Source organism: Prionailurus viverrinus, chromosome B1, assembly GCF_022837055.1.
Source record: "Prionailurus viverrinus isolate Anna chromosome B1, UM_Priviv_1.0, whole genome shotgun sequence".
Classification (NCBI taxonomy): domain Eukaryota; kingdom Metazoa; phylum Chordata; class Mammalia; order Carnivora; family Felidae; genus Prionailurus; species Prionailurus viverrinus.
The window spans coordinates 135,845,953-135,869,852 of record NC_062564.1 but is presented as its reverse complement, the minus strand read 5'-3'; the positions used below and the strand labels follow the sequence as shown (position 1 = coordinate 135,869,852).

The window sequence follows — 23,900 nt, the reverse complement described above, 5'->3', positions numbered from 1 at the left end:
TTTTTCAAGTCACAACTTCTGCACACCTAAGGGAACTATCAGTGAATTCTTGTTTGAGTCTATGATTTGTTAGTTCTCAGACAGAGCTGCTGTATTTTGTTCTTCCTTTTTCCTCTTCCAGAATTGGGTTGGTGGTATTAGCAATCTGGAAAAAAGATAGGTCCCCGTGTTTTGTCAACTTCTTGTAAGTCAGTCTGAGCAGGAAGTTGGGAAAAAAGAGAGGGAATTACCATGGTGTAGATATCAACACATCTGACACCTACTTGCTCCTTGCATGAGGATGTTTTTCTTAGAATTTACTATAAATTTCTACTTTATGTATTTGTTTTTGTAATTGGAACAAAATAAAATTAAAGGAAGAATTAAGCTGGATATTTATTCTTTGCCCCTGATTCTGTGAATATTGAGACTTTATGTAATGAATAACTAAAAGCTTATTATTATATGGTAAATAAATTTTGACTTGACTGGGCTTAGGAGTGATCAATGACATTAGTAAACATTGCTCAATGTAGATAATTTATTAATCTTCTTATTGCAGCCTTTTAAGTAAATAATTTATTTTTTATTATGAAGCTTCATGGTTGCTCAAAAACCACACAAAATTCTGATAAATACCCATAGGTTGACTTATTAAGGCTACTAATGAGCCTTAATAAAGAGTCATGGTGTTGTAGGTTGTTATAAAGCTGTGTGTTCATGGACTGTGTGTTCATCTGAGCACATTGTGTTTCACCCTGAATAGGACTATTTTTGTAGGTGATCCCTGCATCTAGTAAATAAAATAATGCAATCATAAGGTCGCTAAACTTAACTTGATAAAATGTAAATGCAAATTTTTTACTATTAATGGGTTTGTATACATTATGATTTTTTTTAAAGAGGCATAAGCAGTAATTACAAACTCAAATTGGGTATAACATGGGTCATTAACAACATTCACATAAAGAGTTGAATTTTTGGCCTATTTGATGTTATATTTAGAAATCACTTTTCTTGAAAAATAATCTCAGAATATGATAATCTACTAAAATAAATTGTATGTAGACAACACTAAATTTAGACAAGCATTTTAACTCTAAAGTTGATTTTTTCATTAATAAATTAAAGAACATTATTGCTATAATCTTCTTTTCATTGAAATATTAACATAAGTCCTTCATTGCAAAAATTCTAAATTAAAATTATCTCTGTGCAAAATGCAACTAGATTCTCATTGTAATTTGATTTTAATTTTTTAAAAATACAATGGGGCATATCATGAAGAATTAATATGTCATTTTTTTATGCAGCAAGTAGCTTAGTCTTAAATAGTTGTCTTATAATATTAATTTTATAAAAGTCTAATGAAATGGGCATTTGTACAATGATCCTCCAAAAAGAGAAGAATGATAGGGGGAAAAGGTTACTTTTGAATCACTTTTAAGCCTACAGATTATATTTTTCTAAATTTTGTCAGGTTTTGTCATGAATAAGTATGGGAAACTTTAGCCTAAATGTATGTGGTTTAGAACTTCATAAGCAATCAAAGCTAAAGATTAAAATTAAAAGAATTTGCTGTTGTTTTAGGCTTTCCCAGTGTAGTTTTCAATCCAGAAAATATTTCAATATTTATAAACTGATTTTCAGAAGATTTGATACTATCACTAAATTTGTCATGTATTTAGAGTGAGTGTTTTTTCTATTATTATAGAAACCAGAGATTTCTAATATAGTTCAAAACCAGAGATTCTGTGCAATGCATGCTAAGAGAAACTCATGTGGTAAGTACCTGGGCAATTTTCACATTAAACAGGTTCATTGTCTTCTGGCTAAAAAACAATGCATTAAAATTTTTAAAAATAAGTGGAAAAAAGGTAAAATATGTCAAAATGTCTTTACAGACTGGTTAAAGTCAAGGCTAGCTTCTGTTTAAAGTAGTGAAATAACATTACTATATGAAGAGTTAAGTCTTTTGTTTGTGTGTGAAGATGATGGGCTTAACTTTCAGAGGCTAGATACGAGCTGAGAATAAGCTACTGTATTGTAGGATTACTTCTGCACTACCTTAGAAGAAAAAAAGACAGATTTACTCTAAACCTTTTTAATTCATGCATTCTCAGTGGTTAAATATAAGTTTCATGAAGGCACAGATCACATCTGAATTGACTTTGCATTTTGCACAGGTGTTGCATTTGGGAGGTGTTGAACATCTCTGGCCTGTGTAAAGGATCCATCCATGTACAAATTTGCTCATTTCTCCCAATATTATTTTTCCTTAAAAACTACCAACATTGGGCTTAACTACACTGTACTTCTAATTCCTTGTATAGTGCCATAGTATCCACAGCAGTTTACAGGGTAAAATTTACATTAATAATGAATGTTTAGGTACTGACTAACATCTAGGCTTTAGTCTTTAGGATCTGAGTCTCCACCCAGTAGGATCAATGGAAGTCCCCATCCCCATTGAGCCTCTTGCCTACCTCTCGCAGGGTATAGGCATCTTATGTCTTCTCCTTGGGGGTTATTGATATTTTCCTGCCACATATTTCTCTGCTAGTGTCTGCTCTCTTACCTGATGGCTTTAGTCTGCCCCAGGGTTGGACATGGAAGGCACATCTGAGTTTGATCTTGCTGTAGCTGCAGCTGACTTCTACAGATGTTGCATACCTCCTGCTCCCAGTTGAGATAGGAGATTCTTTCTCTAAGCAGATCTTAAAACTATTTTATTGGGCTCCCTAAAGGGTGCTCACATTCTCTGTCTTGTTTGTTTGTTTTGGAAATCCCCTTTCTTGAGGAATTTGGGATCATTTTCCCAAGTTGGGTTCAAAAGACCTTTGACGGAACTTAAGTGATGTCCCCTCGAAAAGCATTCTTCTTTCTTAAAAATGCATCAGTGTCTTGGGCTGAAGTTTTGGGACTTCAATTTACATCTCCTGGGACAATTTCCACTAGAATTTAGCAGCTTCTTTTACTGGTGTCTCCATTCAGGAATAAAGTACGCTGGGCAGAATCTTCCACTGAAGACGTCCAGGACAGACTGAGAAAGCCCAGCATTCAGAAACCCCACCTTTGTTCTCCTCAGCCTCAACCCCAGCTTAGACCACCATACTCCCAGACTAACCTGTCTGCTCTTGCAAAGTAAGGCTTCACAAGCTTGCTTGCTACTGTTTTAAACTTTGAAAAAGCAGAGACATTTGAGACAAGAAAATATATGGAGAGGATAACTTCGTAGTCTTATTTTTTTGTGTCTGCTTAATAGCCCACATTAAATAAATAAATAAAATAAATAATAATATTTATTATTAGTAATTAGTATTAGTATTAATAATAATAGCCCACATTAAATAAATAAATAAATAATAAAAACATTAAAATGTTTTTAATTTTAATTCCAGTAGGGTTAACATACAGTGTTACATTAGTTTCAGGTGTATAATATAGTGATTCAATAATTCTATACATTACTCAGACATAATATGTGTACTCTTTAATCTCCTTCTCCTATTTGACCCATCTTCCCACCCACCTTCCCTCTAGTAACCATCAGTTTGTTCTCTATACTTAAGAATCTCTTTCTTTGTCTCTTTTTCTTTCTTCAGTTCTTTTCTGAAATTCCACATATGAGTGAAATCATATGATATTTGTCTTATTCTGATGTATCTATTTCAGTTAGTATTATGCTCTCTAGCTGCATTCATGTTGTTGCAAATGGCAAGATTTCATTATTTTTTATGGCTGAATAATATTCCATTGTATGTATGTGTGTGTATATATATATATACATTGTATATATATATACATTGTATGTATGTGTGTGTATATATATATATATATATATACACACACACACACACCATTGTGTATATACACCATTGTATATATATGTATATATATATATGTATGTATATATATGTATGTATATATATGTATGTGTATATATGTATATGTATATATATGTATGTGTATATATGTATATATTTGTATGTATGTGTGTGTGTATATATATATATATATATATACACACACACACACACACACACACACACACACACACCATATTTTATCTATCCATTTATCTATCAATGGATACTTGGCTGCTTCCATATTTTTGCAATTGTAAATAATACTGCAATAAACATAGGGGTGCATGTATTCTTTCATTATAGTGTTTTTGTTAATAGCCCACATCTTGAACTGCCATTTGGTCATTGTCTTCCTGAAATATTCTCCTAGTTTATTTTATATATACATGACACTTCCATTAGCCATATGTAAATATTAACAATTTAATTTCTGTCTGCCTGTGTATAAGGCATAGGGAACTATTTTTAAAGTTATACATAATTTAGGTAGCCATAAGTAAACAATTCTTGGGAACAGAATGATTTTATTTCAATGGTAGTATTTAATATTCTACAAAACACAAACTTAATGAGAAGATTCTGACATTAGCTTGCAATCTATAATAAGGTATGTGTATTGAGAGTAAGCCCATTTTGCTATTACTCAGGTACTCAAATGGAATTAAATTTTTAAAATATTTTAAGTTTCATCCCAGTTTTATGTTAAGAGTTGAGTCTACAAGTGGAAATTTGCATGTCTGGAAGAATGCTTTACTTTATGGATGTGCATGTGTGATAGGAGTATGCATGGTATGAGTGTGTGTGTATGTTTATGTGTGTGTGCACATGCATGTACATGGATGCCTGTACTCATGGGTGAGTAGAGAAAGGAGATGATGTGGTGAGCAGAGATGTGAATGATGGGAAAATGCAGGCTATTTTAGAGAAATTGAGTCAGCAACACAAGGAAACTCTAGAATAGTAAGTGAGAGATTTAGAAATGGCCTCTAAAAGTATAATGAGATTTTTCTGGGAGCTGACTGGGCATGGGGCATCTGCATATCTTGGAAGGGAGAGTTTAGTTCTTTAATAGAATCCGGTAGACTCCTGAGTCTAGGTCTAAACAGTATTGAAGAAAACCATTTTAATTGGAAAATGAGGTTTGAATTTGTGGCCCAGGCAAAAAGAACTTTACTTTGGTAAGTAATATGATTCAAACTGTTATATATAAGATAGGTGCATACAAAGCAGTGAAGAATCAGTTAGACATATTAAAAATGTTAACAATACTTATCTCTGAATGGTGATATCATAGCAATTTTTAATTTCTTCATTCTATGTTTCTTTGTGGCTACTAGTTTCATGAGTTAATATATATTAATTTTGTAATTAGGTAAGAAACCAGCAAATATTATTTTGAAAATAAATTTAATCAATTTAATCAATTTAATACGTGGTTTTTTTTTTTTTTTCTGTTGTTGTTGTTTTGGGTATGATCTAATCTGGCAGTCTAAGGGATGATGGAGTGTGACACAGGCTACCACCAAAATATGCCAATTAAATAGTGATGGTTGGTACTATGCTCCACTCAGGATCTAAAGAGGCATATAGCATGCTTCACTTTTAAAGGACTTGACTTACAGAAGGCCTATGATGGAATTATAAAGGCAGGAAGAACTCTAATGCCACAGTAGCCCTTCTCTTTCGTAATCTCCTTCATTATCTTGCTCATGGGGATTTAGTTGGATTCCTTTGGTCCCACCCTTTTTAATAGTAGTGATACATCCCCTTTCCCTAAATTGTATGATCTATAGTTTTGGGGACAGTAGGCATGAAACTCCCTCAGTCTCTTCCAACCTTATTTAGCTAAGACAAAACTGGACTTTATCAAAAAGGAACTTCTACAAGGAAATGAAAACACAAAACCAGACATTTTGAAATAGATGCGTTTTAAAGCACAGCCTTGTATCTTAATACTGAAATCAGATCTTGGCATATTTCAGTACCCACACAAATTCTGCATTGTTGGTGAGAGCCTGAAGGAAATGTTAGGATTTTGGCAGTTGTTGACTATTCAGTTTTGTTACTATGTTTTTTGCCCTCTTAGGAATGTATTTTTCCCCAAAAGAAAACATAATTAAAGAGTCCCAGTATCTGATATTAATGGCCAAGTGGGTAACATGACAATACATTACTCTATGCTAAGGTCTTCAAAGAATCTGGCAAGGAATCTGGTGAAAAATTGAAAATTTTAAAGTAGTAAAGTGTACTAAAACATGTTTTTAATCTATATGTGTTTTATTTTATAACTGGAAATTTGTATCTCGATTCACTTCACCTATTTCACCTACCCCCACCCCCATCCTTATATGTTTAAAAAATTTTTTTTAACATTTATTTATTTTTGAGACAGAGAGAGACAGAGCATAAACGGGGGAGGGTCAGAGAGAGACGGAGACACAGAATCCGAAACAGGCTCCAGGCTTTGAGCTGTCAGCACAGAGCCCGATGTGGGGCTTGAACTCACGGACCGCGAGATCATGACCTGAGCTGAAGTCGGACGCTTAACCGACTGAGCCACCCAGGCACCCCCCATCCTTATATGTTTAGTAGTACCTTTTGACTCAGGTATTTGAAACATTAGACAACGTGATTGTGCAAACTGTTGTTGAGGTTCCTCTAAGTCAATTCCAATCAAAGTGGCCTGACAGAAACAGTATCCAGGGGACTCTGTCTATGGACGCTCCTTTGTCCTTGACTCTGGCAATACTGATACTCCAACTTGTCCAAGTGTAGTGAGACCATTATCTTTGTTCTCTCCTCCTTCTCCTCTTTCTCCTCTTCCTATTGCACTTTTAGGTCCCTGAAATCCCCTTGGTCCTGGAGGTATTTCACTTCTCCCTTGTAAATCTGAGGTCCCTCAAACCCTGCCTGCCTTTTATACTGACTTTCATATACCCTTCTTCTGAGGAATCCTTCTTCTGACTTAGGAATCTTTAGGAAAGTTATCCTTCGCCCTTGAAACATTTGTGGGTTTTGTGGAGTTTATCACAAGCATGCTTTTAACTCGGAATTGAGTTGATTGCTAAAATTCAGCTTTAAGTGATGCCCTGGGCAAGTTCTTCCTTGATGCTCTGGGAATTGAATGACAGACACCATCTTCCCTGGAGTCTGGATGAGTCACATCAGCAGGCTCTTTTGGTTAGAGTCTTTTACATCTCTAAAAGTTTATTTCTCCTTTAAAGTCCTACAGTTTGTATAAGTGATGTCTACCAGTCCCAATTAACCACAAGTAAGAGAGAAATAACGGTCTGAGTCCACAGAACAAGGAAGCGTTTTCTAATCTGGGTTATACTCTCTAGTAACAAAGACCTTTGCTAAATCCCTAAGGTTTTCTAGAAAAGGAATACAGTGCCCTTGTCTTTCTGTAGAGAAGTGAGAGGGAAAGAGTGGGGCTTTGGTAGATATAACACCCCTGTGCTTAATCCTCAGGTGAAAATCTTCCTATCCTTCAGTTGTATTGTCTAGCTTAAGATAATCACATACATCACACATGTCAATGAAGTGATGGTAAATGGAAAGCATGGAGACCGAAGTCAGAAGATGAGAAGGGCAATGTTTGAGTATGAGGCTGTGTCCCGAGGCATGTCTTAACCTTTTGGATTAGGGACTAACCCAGTAACTACCCTGAGCTCAATTTTGTATTGTCTTGAGTCTAAATTGCTCGAGGTAATAATTGTTAGGTCCTGAAATAGGTTACTGACATGATAGTTTCCTTGTCTTCTTTAAATGTCACTATCGGGGCGCCTGGGTGGCGCAGTCGGTTAAGCGTCCGACTTCGGCCAGGTCACGATCTCACGGTCCGGGAGTTCGGGCCCCGCATCAGGCTCTGGGCTGATGGCCTGGAGCCTGTTTCCGATTCTGTGTCTCCCTCTCTCTCTGCCCCTCCCCCGTTCATGCTCTGTCTCTCTCTGTCCCAAAAATAAATAAAAACGTTGAAAAAAAAATTTTAAATGTCACTATCTTGAATCATACTTATTGACACTTGTCTTCCTGAGGCTTTTGAGTCCATCAAGTGTGTGCAGATTTCATTTTGGTTAATTTAATTGTTTTTCAGCTTTCGTCTAAAACTGCCCATCGGCATTTACCTTCCAGGATGTAGCTGGAACTCATAAAGCCATATGGGTTGATAAAGGTCATTTATTCCTACCAATTAGAAAATAAGCTACCTTGCTTCTGGTTAGGAATTCCAAGCACATTTTAAAAAAGGAAATGCCAAAAGAGAACCCCTCCTCCCCCTGCAGAACTTAATTTGACTCATTAAAGGGCTGAGAATTTTCTAGCCAGAAAATCAATTTTTTAGCGGGGCATCAGGTTGGGATGGGGCAGATCACCAGGAAGAAAAACTCCAAGGAAGAGATAAAAGAGAGAGAAAAACAAACAAACAAACAAACAAACAAACAAACAAACCTAAGAGTATACATAGGCTTTTATTTTTGGTGTTTCTAAATTTGCACATATGTTCTTCTATATCACTGCAGATTTCTGATGAGAACACTTTTATTTTATGTCTTAAAGAAATCTGATGATGATTTGTAAGCAATCTAAAGCAGAGATCTTTATAAAGCTTTTTGAAATAATAATACTGGCATTCCAGATAACCTATATTGTAAGATCTAGATTTGAAATAGGCATATTTTGGTGGTGGTGGGAAGAGAAGGGGTTCCATCAGCCAAAATTTTACTACCCTGTCCCTTCTCTCATACTGTGCAATTCTTAGAGCTCTTAAACCATGGCAAGGAGGTGATTATGCTTTCCATTTCTCCAAGGATCTGAGAGCATCCATCTAAATAAGCATTTCTAGGAATGCAGGTTTAAAGACTCAGGTAATTCTGATTGGAGAAATAAGATTTTACAGAGAGAGCTGAGGGAAGCAGGTGAAACCTACTATGTGTGGGGTTTGGCCAAAGAAATGCAGGGCTCCTGGAAGGCAGGAGACAAGTATTTTTCATTCTTCTCCGCACCCAGAGTCCCAGATCTGGTGACCGATACCTATCTATGATACGTAAGAAATGAAACGAGTAATGCCAGCTACGGGGGGACAGAGGCAGGGTGGGCTCTCTCTGGTGGGGGCGGGGGGGGGGCGCGGGAACCGGGCGTCGGGCTGTGTTACTCAGCCTACGAGATAACCTAGCGGTGAGACGCAAGGGCCAGGGCACCGTTCTTCCCTGACTCCCCAGTAGTGCGGCTCGAATCTTCTAAAGCTGCCAGTTGCCAAATGAAATCTGAAACCCTGGGCTGCGTCTGAGGGTTGGCCCTGCTCAGTTGTTCCAGCCTCTTGTACTGTATATTTACACATTCATACACAATCACTCTTTCTAACTTCTGGGACTCTTTGCGCAACTGCTAGGATTTCTCAAGTGCATGTGGCAACTCAGCCCAGCTCCGGGGGAAACCGGCGGGACTCCGGAGGGTCTCCAAGGCCCGGGGAGCTGTCAGGACTGCTGCGGGGACAGGAGAGGATCGAGACGTGGGCAGTGGTGGGGGGAAACACCCACAACTTTCCACCCCAGCTGCAGCTCTTTCGGCCGCTGCGTATTTCCTCTGAAACCACAGCTGCTGAGCAACCAAGTGCATGGGGCATAGCACGTCCCCTTGTTGTGGGAAGTAAAGTAGCTTTCCCTCCTCTCTTTTTTCTTTTCCCTTTCCTTCGGCTCGTCCTGGGAGCCTTTCCCTCCAGAGCAGCCGCAGTCCCGTGTCCGTCGAGTGCTCCGAGCGGGGTAGGTGACGCTGCGCGGGGGTGTGCGCCGGGGCCACCGCGGGAGGCTGAGATAGCCGAGGCGGCGCTCGGGGGCTGCCGGCACAGCTGCCTGCGACAGGGAGGGGGCTGGAGGGATCGCCGGAATCCCATGCTGGTGCAGTGTGTGTGTGTGTGTGTGTGTGTGTGTGTGTGTGTGTGTGCGCGCGCGGGCGCACGGGGCAGTCGCGCTTGTGTGTGTGTTGAGAAACAATGTTCTTATTTTTAAAAGGAAGAAAAGGCGTAAATGGTAGTATGTATTTCTGTCGTAAAAGTAGATGGAATTAATAAAAACTGTACAGTTCAGCTCCCTTGCTATCCATCCTTCCTTCTCCCACCGCGCCTCCCGTTTGTTTCCCCTAGTGTCTTAGGAGAGTTTCCTAGATAACAGGCATACAGAGGTAGGTTTTAATAATGAACACTTTTATTGCAAACATAAAATGATAGGGAATCTTTGGTGAATTTTAAGCCACCCAAAAGAATCTAGATTTTTTAAAAAACTTTCTGAAGATGTATCCATCCTCTCTGAAATATAAATATATAATTTATTTTCATTAAAAAATACTTCAGACTGTATTTCTTTTTAAGTTGACCAATTAGAAGGGGAGATAATATTACTCTTGGAATAATATTTCTTAGCTATACTAGGTTTCAATACTAACTAGTAATAGGGAATCCAGACTCCCTTGTAGTTAAAATATGAATTAAATGTTTCTTTAATTCATTCGAATTAAAAGATAATCTCCAAACTATTTCTCTTTCTATCATAGCTTTTGTTATTATTTTTTTTTAACCTTAGCAAGACATCATCATTTGATCTCTTTCTAAAAAAAGGAAATAAATCATGCTGGGTATTTTAAATAAAAAAGTTGTAAGGCGTTTGCATATCCATAAGTAAAACAATATGTGTTGCTGTGTCTACTAAGGAAGACAAATTAATTGAAATCCAGGGATATTTACAGTACAGTTAAGAGCTTTACTCAATTACTGAGAAGATGGACAGACAGATTAAATACAAACAATCTGTCCCCTGATTTTAATTAGAACTGAAAACCAACCCTTAAGGGCAAGAATGGATGTTGGTATTAAGTTGGGCATCATAAAACACAGGGAATTAATATATTAGAAAAAGCCAGAAAACAAGTATAAAGCCACATCAGACTTGTTAAGATCTCGCTCTCCCTTTTAAATTTCTTAATACTTCCTCTTCTCTGGGGACATTTCAACTTCTAAGAGAGCCTAATAATACAATTCCCCTTTTTGTCTTTCTTGAGTGCCTGACCTTCAGGTAGCAAGTCAAGAAATCTATTCTTTAGATCCATTACTGACTTGTCAGAGAAGTCACCTTAGACATCTTGGAAGACCGAGATATTGACAAAACTTTAAAGTAAATAACATTCTCCTTCCACTCAGAGGAGATATGTTCTTGGTGGAAGACCTTTCAGTGATTGGAATAAGGGATAAACTATGAGTTGTTCAGATCTGGAATTTAGTTTGAGGTATGTGTAAGGAATATACAATAGTCTGATAAAAGGAAGGAGATTCTGTAATTTTTTTCTACATCTGAAAGGCTGTTGAAACTCAGTCTGTCCTTGGCTTTCAACTGTATTGTTTTGTTTTATTACTTAATCATAGGGATTTGGAATTGAGAGGTGGATGGTCTCTCAGTAGTGTTCTTTTGGGCTGTATATACTGGTGAATTTGAACCGTTTTGAAAATAAAACTTGATAATAAGTGAGGAAGAACTAAGTTCTCAAGAAAAAAAAAATCACTGCAGAACAAATAGCACTGTACCCTTCCAGACAAGAATGGTACATTTAAGTGTAAAGTGAAAAAGTGTTCTGAGCTTAAATCTCCAGTGAAATCTTTTCAGGTTTTGCTTGGTATAGTAATGGCCAAAGCTCTGGGAGTTTTTACTGGTCATGGCTTCATTTACTGTGTGATCTTGGACTCTCTAGGATGGAGTTTAGGGGTTAAGGGAAAGGGCAGGAAGGGTAAAGAATGTGCAACAGGTGGTAATAAGTGGTTTGAGTCTGATTACTTTGCTGTCTTGGCCAAAGCCTATTTAGTGTTTACCAACAGTGCCCTTAGTAGTTTTGTTGTGACCTACTGGCCCATTTAAGTGCATTTTCTTTCTGGCTCTATTAGTGTCCGGGTTGGTTTCATAGGGCTAAAAGCAGGCAGAGCTGCTGCAAAATCCAGACCATGGATTTTGTTTCTGTTTTTAGTGTTTACAGTGCTGTAGGACCATCTTACTTACCTGTAGTTATTTTCCTGTGGCATTTTCAGGCAGGTGGTAAAGGGTTCTTTTCCTATGAGTTGAGCTTACATAATGCAGATCGCTTCTTTCTGCCATGTGTCAAGTTTTGGTAACGGTGAGTGTTTTGGAAAAACAAGAGGGAGAAGGTGGCTAGAGCCTCACCTTGGAGTCCAGTGGAAGGGACAGCCCCTCAATTATTCACACATGGGCATGGAGGAGGTTAACAATAACAAGAACCTGGGGCATCCTTTCTACAATGGTCATATTTTACTGAGAAAAAAAGCATAAGAGATTTAAAATCCAAAGATGCTTGTTTATTCTTTAATCCATGGCTGAAGGATTAAGATTTCTCCCAGATGGAAAAAGGTATTTAAAAATAAAATTGTAAATAGTCAACTTAGCCATGAAGTTAATGCTCTTCATGTGAAGAGTTGGAGCCTCAGATTGAGTCTGGAAATGGTGACCCATCTGTCTTCATTACTCAGACTCAAACTTTATAAGATTATGATGGTTTCAGCGGCTAAGTAAAAGCACATTTGGACGTGGGGAAATTGTTCTGGTGAGATTCAAGGAATGTTCAGTTTTCAGAGGTTATTGTGTACATATGTGCTTTAAAGCAGCATCTACACTGAACTGTGGCAATGCTACAATTAACCTTTATAAAGGGCAAATCTAATTGTGTCAATCCCTTATTCTAAAACCTTTGATGGATCCCAGGATCCCAACAACCTACAGCATTAACTTTAAACTCTTCAATATAGTGACTAAAAGCTTTTCAAAACCCTTCCTTTTTAGCTTCTCCTTCCTGCACAATGGCTCCTCATTGTTCACACTTTTGATTTTTTTTGCTAATGGATCTCCTTTCTCCAGGAATTCCCTTTGCCTGGAAAGTCCCACTTGATTCTTGGTGGTCCATTTCAACTGGAACTTCCTTTGGGAGAATTTACGCAATTCTATGTAGAAATAATTTATCATTTCATCTTGTCTGCTTCCGTGGTGTTTTGAACATGCTTTCAATAGTTTTAAAATAATTTTTATTTTTGAAACATTACTACCAACCAACTACAGTGTGTTCCTTTATAGGTATACTGGTGGTGGGGGACCCACTTGTTTCCTCGTGTTCAGCCCAATGACTGAAACATATAGTAGACACATGTTAATGTTTCCTTAATAAATGGGCAAACAAAGTTATAAATGAATAAAGTACTAGTGGACTCCGATTTATGCAGATAATTTTTTCCCCAAAGGTCCCATTTGAAAAATATCTATTTGGACTCAGAGTTTACTTTCCAAAAGTAACAAGGCAACAAACATAATTCACTTTCTAGACCTGCCCACACATGTCTATTTAATTCTATAATAGATGAAATTTGTGCTTTTGAAATTATAAAGCAAAAGCAAAACAAAATGAAAAACTACTCGGAATCATCTTTTTCTTTTGAAAATCACAAAGTACTCTTGAGTTTAAAGGTAATAGAAACACTTATAATAGATACACATTTTTCACAGTTGTTTTTTATATTGTACTATGAAATCTGTAATCGATCAAATCCCAGTGGGAGGTCCTGGATTTGGCTGTGAGGAGTAATAATAGAGTTAAATTTGGAGATTCTGTTGCCTGTAGATGGGCAATAATTTTAATTAACCAAACAAAATAGAAATACTAATTTTGGCTATTTAATAATTATCTTGAGTGCTAGTGCCTGAAGGAAGTTGGATTTAATTAAAGGAGAATGTGGAGGTGGCTGGAGAGGAGGAAATTCAGAGGGGCATCTTTTTTCATGTTACTGATTTTTTATTAAATTTCTTTTCATCTCATTTGCACACTTTGGCAAATCCAGTGTTTCCTTTTGAAAAAAATTCCTGTTCTACAGTTATTTCTGCTGCCTGACATGTAGAAGGGGGTTGTTCTCCATTTCAGCCGAACTACAAATTGCCTTATTTCATTTTCAGAGCAGTGATACCTCTGTCACTTGCATACTTCTTCTGTTTAGCACAGGGATCATTTTTCAATCAAGAATGCATAATGCGTGTGTTTTAGGCACCAGCCAGGGACCTTAAGGTCAAGTTGTTCCTTATATAGTATATCTGAGAAGACTGAAAGAGCAAACATTGGTATTTCAGAGTAATAGTCTACGTTATTTCTACTCTAAATCTTCCACGCTCTCTATTTTTATCAAAGCGTATGACCAGAAGTTTACCTGTCCCACTCACATTACAACACCTTTTGGTTAGGTTGTCTTCATCACACAGTCCTTTAATGTAGCGCTCTATTTCTTTTTACAGAGAGTCAGCATAAAAAAGGCTGCATGGAAAATATTTTGGCACTTTTTGTTATGTATTCCCATAGTCTTTAGATAAGGATCGCCATAAATTAGTTTTTGCTTTTACTGCTTTAAAAAGTGTTGCTCTTCTGATTAGCTAGTGTTGTTTCTTTTGTTAGAAGAAAAGAGAGTAAGAAATCACCATGTTTCTCATGTTGGCTTGTCACCCAAGAAGCTCACCTAATGTAACAAGAAAATCAGAACAAACTTTGATGCTCAGTTGTACCCTGGTCAATCTTCTTATGACACAGTTTGCATCCTTCTGGCCCTATTTTTATGCACCCATCATACCCATACCCTTTAACTAAGTTAACTCAAATCCATTATGGAAATAGATTGGATTACCTTCCGTGTGTGTGTGTGTGTGTGTGTGTGTGTGTGTGTGTGTGTGTGCGTGTGTGTGTGTGTGCATATTACTCTTTTTAGACTTGTAGTTAAATATTTATAAATCTCTATTTTGTAACTTCAGTGCAGTAATTGGGAGCCAATAATTTTTCCAGATTCTTATGTGTGTGTGTGTGTGTGTGTGTGTGTGTGTGTGGTTCCTAAAAACATTCTAGGTACTGTTTTTATACTCCTGATGAATAAAATAGACTTGCCCCAAATGTTACATTTCTTGAAAAACTTAGGTGTCATATGAATAATTTTGAAAATAGATATTTAAGACCAAACATGTGAGTTCTTTTCAATACACGTATCACAAATGTATGGAAGAGTGCCCTTAGGGATATTTCTGAGAAACAGAAGTGAAAACTTTCTTTTTGTTACAAATGAAATCTATCAGTAAATCGAGGCTTATACCCTATACCTAGGGTGGTTTTCTGCCTATCATAGTGAGTTTTCAGAAACAAAGTAATTTTTCAAATTTCTTAAGGTGTAAAAATAGCTCTAATTTTGTCCTGAATTTTTTTCTCTCTTTGAGTCTCACAGACTCACATAATGATAATCACTCTAATGAATTAAGTACCTACCAAGTACCAAACATTCCATGAGATGTTTTTACATATATGACTTATAATTCTAGAAATAGTTAGAAGTAATTAGTAATTCCACCAGTAATATCTGTTCTATCTAATTCAGATATTAGTAGTCCCATTGCATGAGAAAGTTTACACTTGGAGAGATAAACAAGCTCACCTAAAGTAACACAGAAGCAGTAGAATCAAGAACCAAAACTATGTCTACCTAAATCCAGATAGCCTGCTCTATTTACAATGGTACCTTCCTCTTGGTCCTTTTCTCTTCAATTATTAATTTTAAAATCATAAAAGTCTGTGTGTTTTATGAGTTTGGCATATAGTAAGGACCCTGGTCTCAACCCGATATCCATGAACTGGCCTTGGAAGTCTCTTATGGCTCTTTCAGGTGACAATATTATTGTGCTGATGAGTGGAGGGGGGGTGGGGAGGGGCTGGGATGAGTTACCACTATCTTGGTTCTCCTGTGAGAAAAGAATCCAGCAACCTCAGACTCGTAACTCAATCTGTAGTGATTAGCCTAATCAGAGATTATTTTCTGGTAAGAAGTAAATAGAAAAGGTATGATCCATGGGACTTAAGTGATCTATCCCCATTATTTAATTCTCATATATGGGACATATGCCCCAGGGAACTCTGTGAGCAAATACCTGGAGTGGAAGAATGAGAATGTGCAAGTGGTTCTTGGTCTGAGGATTGGAAACCCAATTTAGGAAAGCTGAAATATAGCAGGAACGGATAATGTTGTTGGAGGTAGCTACTGAGAAGGGGAGAAAAGTTGAGTTGGTGGTGGTAGTACTCACTGGTCACAAGTAAGTGAAATGAGCAATAGGGGGAGTCATTTGCAAGCCAATCTTTCCCAAGGAAGGACATTTACTACAGGAATGGTTGGAATTCATCTCAGTCTTGTTTGTAAAGATGCCTACAAAAGGGAATTCTCCATCCTTCTTGAGGAGTCATCTTTGATTGTTTCATTGTGTTTTCCAAACAATGGCTTAAAAATTTCTCATATGAAGGAATTTGTAGCAAGAAAAGATGAGTCAGAGAAGTCAAAAGAACATGATGTTATCTTGTTGCACTTAATTTCATAAATCTAGAATTTAGCTATGTGAATGCCACCTTCATAGTTTCATTTTGGTTCTAGAATCCCATTTATAGTTTAATTGTTATACAAAATAGTCAATGCAATGTTCATGATTTTATATAAAGGCATTATGGGGTACACAAAAAGCCTCAGCCTTCTCACAGTTATGATTTGCTGATTAAATACTTCATTTTTTTTTGGTAACAACTTACAATTTCATCATGGAATAACTTTTCTGTATCTTTGGAGTTACATTCAAGTTGGCAGGTTCCATGGTGGAGCGTTGGTTTTTGGTGCTTAGAGTTAGGTGGAAGCCACACGGAATTGTCTGGGACAGGAGTTCTGAGAGCTTCTGCACAACAGATGGAGCTGGCAGAGAAGATGGATGGGAGAAGGGCAGGAGCAAGGTCATAGGATAACTTGGTATTCTCAAAAGCTGAGTAATTAGGAGGAAAGGCAACTCCAGAGACAGCACTGGGAACTAGAAGCCAGGAGAAGGGAGGCCGTGTATGGTGTGGCAACAGAGAATTCTGTCTCTTTCTAATAAAATATAACAATTACCAAAGACTTACTATGTGTTTAGTTATGCCAAGCACTTGTGATGGGTCATCATCTTCTTTAATCCTCACAGCTCCCACATGAGGAGGCCCTATTATTATCCCTCTTTTATAGATGCAAAAACTGAAACTTGGAGAGGCTTAGTAACATCACAATCACTACAACTAAGTAGTAGATCTGGGATTTAGATCTAAAATATCTCACTCCAAGGGAGCAATCTTTATCAGTATGCTTTGGAATTAGGCTTGTGTTCCATCATGGCTCTGATACGCACAAATCTTGTGACCTTGGGCAAGTTACATTAATACCCTTGAACCACAAATTTCCTTTCTGTGAATATGGGCATTTAATAATACCTACTTCATAACGTTATTATGGGTTTTTAATTTATGAAGTGAGCAGTGATTGTAAAGAGACTGGAAGGGTACCTGGCACCTGGTAAGTATCAATGCATGTCAACAGTTACTATTATTAAATTAAATGATGAACATGAGAGTCCTGAGCAGGATTTTTCAAGCTGTGTTCATAAAATCAAGTTAATGGTTCATGACCAATGTTTCTTTTTAAATGAAAAGGAATAGAAGAGAATGGAATAGAATGGGGAAAAGTCAGGATTCATTGTATATAGTAAAAGTAAGAATTGATTCATATGTCTTAATTCTGTTTTGTGTGTATGTGCATTTTGCATACTGGGTAAAAAGGAAAAAATATATTTCTGATTATTAACTGTCAAAAAAAAGTGTTTTAAAAAAATCTTTTCAAGTAGCATTTTTCAAAGTGTGGTCCAGGAACCAGTAGCATCAGTTTCACTTGGGAATTTGTTAGAAATGCAAATTGCTGGGCCCCACCCTTGCCCATTCATTTGATTTTAACAAGCCCTCCAGGTGATTAAGGGCAATTATGTACTCAAACATGGCATTTGGAATTCATGAAAAAATTAGATAAGGATATATATATATATATATATATATATATATACACACACACACACACACACACACATATATACATACATATATATACACACAGACATATATACATATATATGCACATATATATACACATATATATGTATATATATATAAATTATTTAAGAGTATTTAAGAGTACATGTTGTGTTATATTGACTAAAGATGTAAATTCTTCACAGAATGCCATCTTGTGTGATTTTTGTTTTCTGCAGCTGTTTCCCCAGTTTTTCTACACTGCCTGCTCACAGTGCAGGTGCTCAAGTCCCATAGACATCAATTAGTTTATATGTAGAAGGACATTGAATATTTAGATCCTGTACTTTCTTCTAGCACTACAAGATAAAAAGTTAAAATTCCTGTGAGTAGCCCTGAGCCTGAATATCTAAGTTGTGTTTAATTTGAAACATTTTACTGATAATAGACCAGATGCCTCAACAGCTGCAGAATTAGGAATTAAATTAAGAACTCATAAAAAACTGCACTCAATATTTTAGTAATGGAGATATTTATTTTGAAAAGCACATGCAGGCAAAAAGACATTGACAATCTAGTTAATGTAAAACTAATAGTGATGATAAAAAATCTTTTTGGCAAAAACAGAAATGATATCGATTTTTTCACCAAAATATTTTTCCCTTCAAAGGGAACAGTGAAGGTGTTTAAGATATTTATTTATTATTGTATTCCATTACTGTAAAGAGACAGCAGCTACTACTGCACTGATGAATATTTGTTGATTATTGTGTTTAATGTAATTTATTGTTGTATTTGGTTTGGGGTTGGAGGGTCTATTTACTTTAAGAGTTAAAAATATACTCTTTGAACACAGCATCCAAATTGACTAGAAAAATCTTGAAGACTTTCTTTGACAAATTTTTAAATAGTCCTTTGGATTTTTAAAAATGTATTAAATTTTTTCCCTTGGATTTTCAGAAAGCAGTTTTTTAATGAATACATGCGTATTAACATTTCTAAGTTTTTAGTGGTATATGAAAATATTTTTCAAGACAAAAAGTGTAAGGAAAAACAAAAGTGTACCTTCTGGCTCACCACAGGTGGAATTTCACATTAACAGTAGCTTAAGAGGCATTTCCAAAGATCCTTCTCTGCTTTGCATTCTGTGGTTGGAGAAGAATGGAATGGGAAGAAGGCAGGGAGGTTGTGGGCTGTCTCCTCTTTCTGGTATTAATTAGCATCGGTGAACTCAGGCAAATCATATAGTTTTTCTGAACCTTAGTTTCCTTCTCTATACAATAGGGGGTTTGGATTACATACTTTATAAGATTGTTCCAACCTTGAAAAAATCTGGGTTTCTAAATGGTCATGTGTTCCTTTTGAACAATTTTGGTAAGACTATGGTTATGTATATATATTAGCAAGGCTCAAAAAAAAAAGAAGGCTTATAAATAACATGACAAAGTTAACTTGACCTTTCCTTGACACATTTCATGTATCAGTGGGCTAGTTTTCATCAGCTTTGGGTTTGGGAGCACAGGTGATGCCACTCACTGGGCATGAGGGTGAAAATACATGAGGGTGTTCTTGGTCATCACAATGACTGGGTGAACTGGCATTTAGTGCCCAGGGATCAAGAGTGCCACACATCTTGTAATAGTTTTTGACAATTCCTCCCTACAAGGAAGCTTCCCTCCCTGAATTGCAAGAACAGCCCCATTGGGAACTAGCTAATGAAGTTTAAAGATTTAGTTTTAATTCCATATTTTTATAAAGTCATCTGGGAAATTAGAAATGAAGTGGTCATATATTTTCTGTTGTATTAGTAACACAAATGCATCTATTCTTAGATGACAACTGGTGTTTTTATGATGCATGGGAGAGAATAGCCTCCAGCTCCATGCACTATATATTGACGATGCAGTAAGAAAAGCAGTAAAAATCTCAGCTCCGTTAGTACAGTGTGCAAATATAACTTGAAAACATACTAGGAATAGTTCCTTTGAGTATGAAGTTACTAGTTGCCTGATGATAGCCATATTTTCAAGGAAATGGCTTACAGAAGTTTCCATTCAATATAAGTAGACATTTCTTGTGTCCAAATAAATGTTCTGATAAGACATTAAATGCGTAGATTTGATTCTCTATAATGGGAAATACCACTTGCCTAATAGCTCTATGCATGATGATGAGTGAAGTGAGTACTTCTTGTTCCCCCTCTGGCCTCTTCTGCATGTGGGTTGGCCTTCGCATATTCCAGGTCAGGTTAACGATAGAATTCATTTAGCAAGAGTGACTCATCCAAGGCCACCCCAAGACCCTTAGTCACTTTGCTTTGCAATCACTTAAATCACAGGATTAGTTTATTAAATTAAAATTATTTTTCTCTCCTATCTTCTTGAGCTTGTCAAGTCCTTGGTTTGTTAATGTGATCATTTAATTTTAAATTTACTTAAGTTAATTTTAAAACTATTGCTTATATTCAGATCTTAGATACTGTGAGTATAGAAGGTATTGGATAGGTAAAACTGTTGTCTAGCAAACCAAAGCCAACTTGTTATTCTCCAGGAATGAAAGGGAACCCCTGTTTTTCCTTCCTTTGGTGAATCTGGGCCTTAATACTGCTGTGGGAGAAGGGGGAAAGGGAAATTAATTTGAAATGTATAACTTTTCTTTTCATATAAATTTGGTAAAAATTTAGATTTCAGGACAAAGAATTACAGAATTAAAAGAAAAGTCTTTTTGCTAATCTTTCATATTCAATATCTATGCTAGGCCTCCATAATTAACAAAAATTATACACTACATTCCTCTTAGAATGAATTTTTTGGACATCAGAACAAAAGTCCACTTAGAAATTAGCAATAACCATCTTACCCCAATCTTTCAATACGGAAAATAGGGTCAAAGTGATGTTAGTGATTTGTGGTCTACCCAGAGTACAGAGTCAGGACAAGGCAGACCAGGCTCTTGAGTTTGGTGACTGGTTTTCCTACCCCACTGCCCTATTCCTCAGAAGCCTCCTTGACCCTGAGTTCCCTAAGACAAATAATTGCAAATGCTAGCCTAAGATGGCCAATGCATATGATGAATTACCTTCTCTGCTCCACAACTGGAGAGGCACTAGTTAAGTACCATCTGGCAAAATTGAGAAAATAGTCACTCATGATTTTTGGTGCTCAATTATTTAGGTGAGAAATTATGGCTGAGAAAAGAACAAGTGAATCTGTAACTAAAATATTAAAAAGCATTTTTACTGAGACTAGATTAACCCTAAAGACAGCTGAAAAATACACCATGTTAAAATCAAGGTATAATATTTCCTGGTTTTAGTTACATTTTAAAGCTAATTCCTTGCAATAATATTAATTATGTTGAACCCATATGATATGAACGTTCTCAACACACTGGATTTTCATTAATTCAGTCTTCAAGCCACACTACAATTGTACATTCTTCTATTATGCTGTTCATATTTCTGAAAACAATGAAACAAGTAAGCCTGATGGTATTAAATAAAGGATTTCATGCAAAAAACAAAAACAAAATTTAACAACAACAACAAAACTGGTTTATCTCTTTGGGCAATGCCTTACTGAGTCAAGTAAATCATTGAAGGTGAGTGAGAAAATGGAAGAGGGGGGAAAAGAGGCTTCAGCTCATGGCAACTACTGTATAAAGCTGAGAAACAGGGAGCGTCCTTTCTGTGCTGTGCTTTTATTATCTCTCTGTTTGTGATCCCATCGTCTACTGTTTAATTTGTGGAACATTCCAGGGAGTATCCTTAGCTTCCCTGACAGAAGTCTGGGCCCGGGGCTTGAAGGCTCTGAGGGATTCCTTTCTGAAATAAGGTTGGACAAATAGAGCAAGTTGTCTATTCAGCACATGGCTCAGCTGGTTGTGGCAGACTTCTCATTGGGAGCAGGTGAGATCTTTGTGCCACTGAGCTGTGGGAGGCCAGAGCGTGCTGCCCCATGCAGTGTTGCAGGCATTTCTGAAGAGTGTAGGGTGTGATCTCAGAAAAATGGGCTTACTTCTGTATCTCAAAAGAGAGAACACTAAATGCTTAGACTTCCTTCACACGTTTGCATGTGGCTCAGTGGTGTTCCATCTGGGAGTTTGCTTCTAATGTATGTATTTTCAAGCAAGAATGGCACAGTGGTGGCTTATGAGGGTTAGTTCTTATTAATTTAGCTGATGACACTCTGACCAAATGCGTGGAAATAATAATAGTAGCATACTTTTGCTGCTGTTTTCTGTTTGTTTGATGTAGTAAAGGTTTTGTTAATGTCTTAGAAAGAGCCCTTACAGAAAATAAATTTATATTGCACTATTTTGTGGAAATGCCAAGCAATTAGTGTATGGTATCATTAATGAGTTGTATTATTAATGTGAAATGCTAAAATAATTCAGAAAGCATAAATGATATGTAAAGGCCGTCTTACCACGAGCCTGGAGAGGGTGGGCATGGGGGGGAGGCATAAAGAGAGAATAAGTAAACACATGTGTGATGTTAAGGCGGAATGTACTGAAATTGCCGGTAATATTTCCTAGTAGTCAGCGATATGCTGAGTTACAGCTGGTGCTGCTACTGTTTGTCAAGGTCATCAGGGAACAGATCCTATGACTGCTTAAGGGATGGGAGATTGATTCCTGATACCAATTTTGACTCATAAATTGTAACCAGAATAATTAGGACTGTGTTTACAGACTTGGGAACAGGCAGCAAAAGCCTCTGGTAACTTATTTCAGATGGATCAAGTTAAATTTTTATCTTAAATCTGAGCTTTGATTTGAAACAAAGGTATTAGCTAGTTTTTTTGAGATGGTAGTTCCTTTACCTTGCAACTTCCTGTTATTCTATTGTTAAGTTTCCAGAGAATTCTCTTTATAATACATTCACATAGAAATCAGTCTACCTGCCTGCTTTCTGAGAGACTGAATTTGATGCTGTAGTTTATTTTAATCAGAGGCAGGGAAATACTATTATTTTTTGACTATTAAGAATTGTAGTAAGCAATTTAGACATAGAATATTTGTTTGGCAGCTTTTGGAAAGCTATTAAACTGGCAGCCCCAACTCCTATTAGAACGATGTATGTACCTCTGTGGTCTGAGTGTAGTGCTCTGTTTATGGGAAACGAGTGGCCACTAACTAGGAGTTGACCCACTTATTTGAAAACATTTTTTTTCAAAATAGAACTTATATGAATAAGTTATATTCATATAACTTATATGAATAGAACATGATACCTTAAAATTCGTCATTATTGTATGGTGAATTTTTTAATTCATTTGTATTAATAAATTTTTCCCATAGAGACCATCTGATACGAGTTTGAGTCTCAGATGTTTTAATCTTTATCAAATTTAATCTTTATTTAATCTTTATTTTTAGTCCAACACAAGTTCTTCTTTCTGTAGCCTACAATTTGCCTTTTATTAATAGGTGTGCTTATGTTAACACTTTTCTGATATTCAAGCATGATTGACTTTTATTTTTTTCATTTGTGAATGGTATTTATAAGAGTTAGTGCAAGACTTAGTATTCTGAGTTGATCAATTATCCTATTATCTTGCTTTATTCTTTTCAAAGTTTTGACTAAATTGGGCATGATATTAAATGCCTTTCACTTTATCACATAAAAATAATGCTTTCTTAGACCAATTTTAAGTTGATAATGTTTTCATAATTAATGACTTTTTAGATTATAATTGTTTATTTTTTAGTTCATTAGTGGCTAGTATGGTATATTTCTTCCATTTAAAGCAAGCCTTTAGGAAAATAACAGTTCTGTTCTCTCTTCTTTTTTTGTGTGTGTTTGACTATAAATATCAGAGTCATAAATTATGACTACAAAAATAAGTAATGGAAACATCTCTTTTGCTATTAATTGCCACTTACTCTTCTGTGACTTTTTTTTTCTTGTTTGATATTAATAAGTCAGTCAGGCTCTATTTCAGTTCAAGTGCTATCTAGAAATCACCAGGACTCCTGGAGCCTGTTCACACCCACATGGCTGTCTGGAAACCAGACTGAAAAGAACAGTGATACTGGGAAGGGGTCCTAAAAGGGATTCTGAGTGGATTAGCTACTTATTGGGGTATTGGAACCAGTGGTTTTCATCTATACTTTGACCATGAATGT

At 36.5% G+C, this 23,900-nt stretch overlaps 1 protein-coding gene across 1 annotated transcript in view; it reads left to right on the top strand.

The window, feature by feature from the left end:
- Nucleotides 1-9,300: 9,300 nt before the first annotated feature.
- ARHGAP24 (Rho GTPase activating protein 24) overlaps nucleotides 9,301-23,900 on the top strand; it is a 516,404-nt gene continuing 501,804 nt past the window's right edge. The window contains exon 1 of the mRNA XM_047855838.1: nucleotides 9,301-9,607. The gene's annotated coding sequence lies outside the window, so the exon portion shown is untranslated. The remainder of the gene's footprint in view (nucleotides 9,608-23,900) is intronic.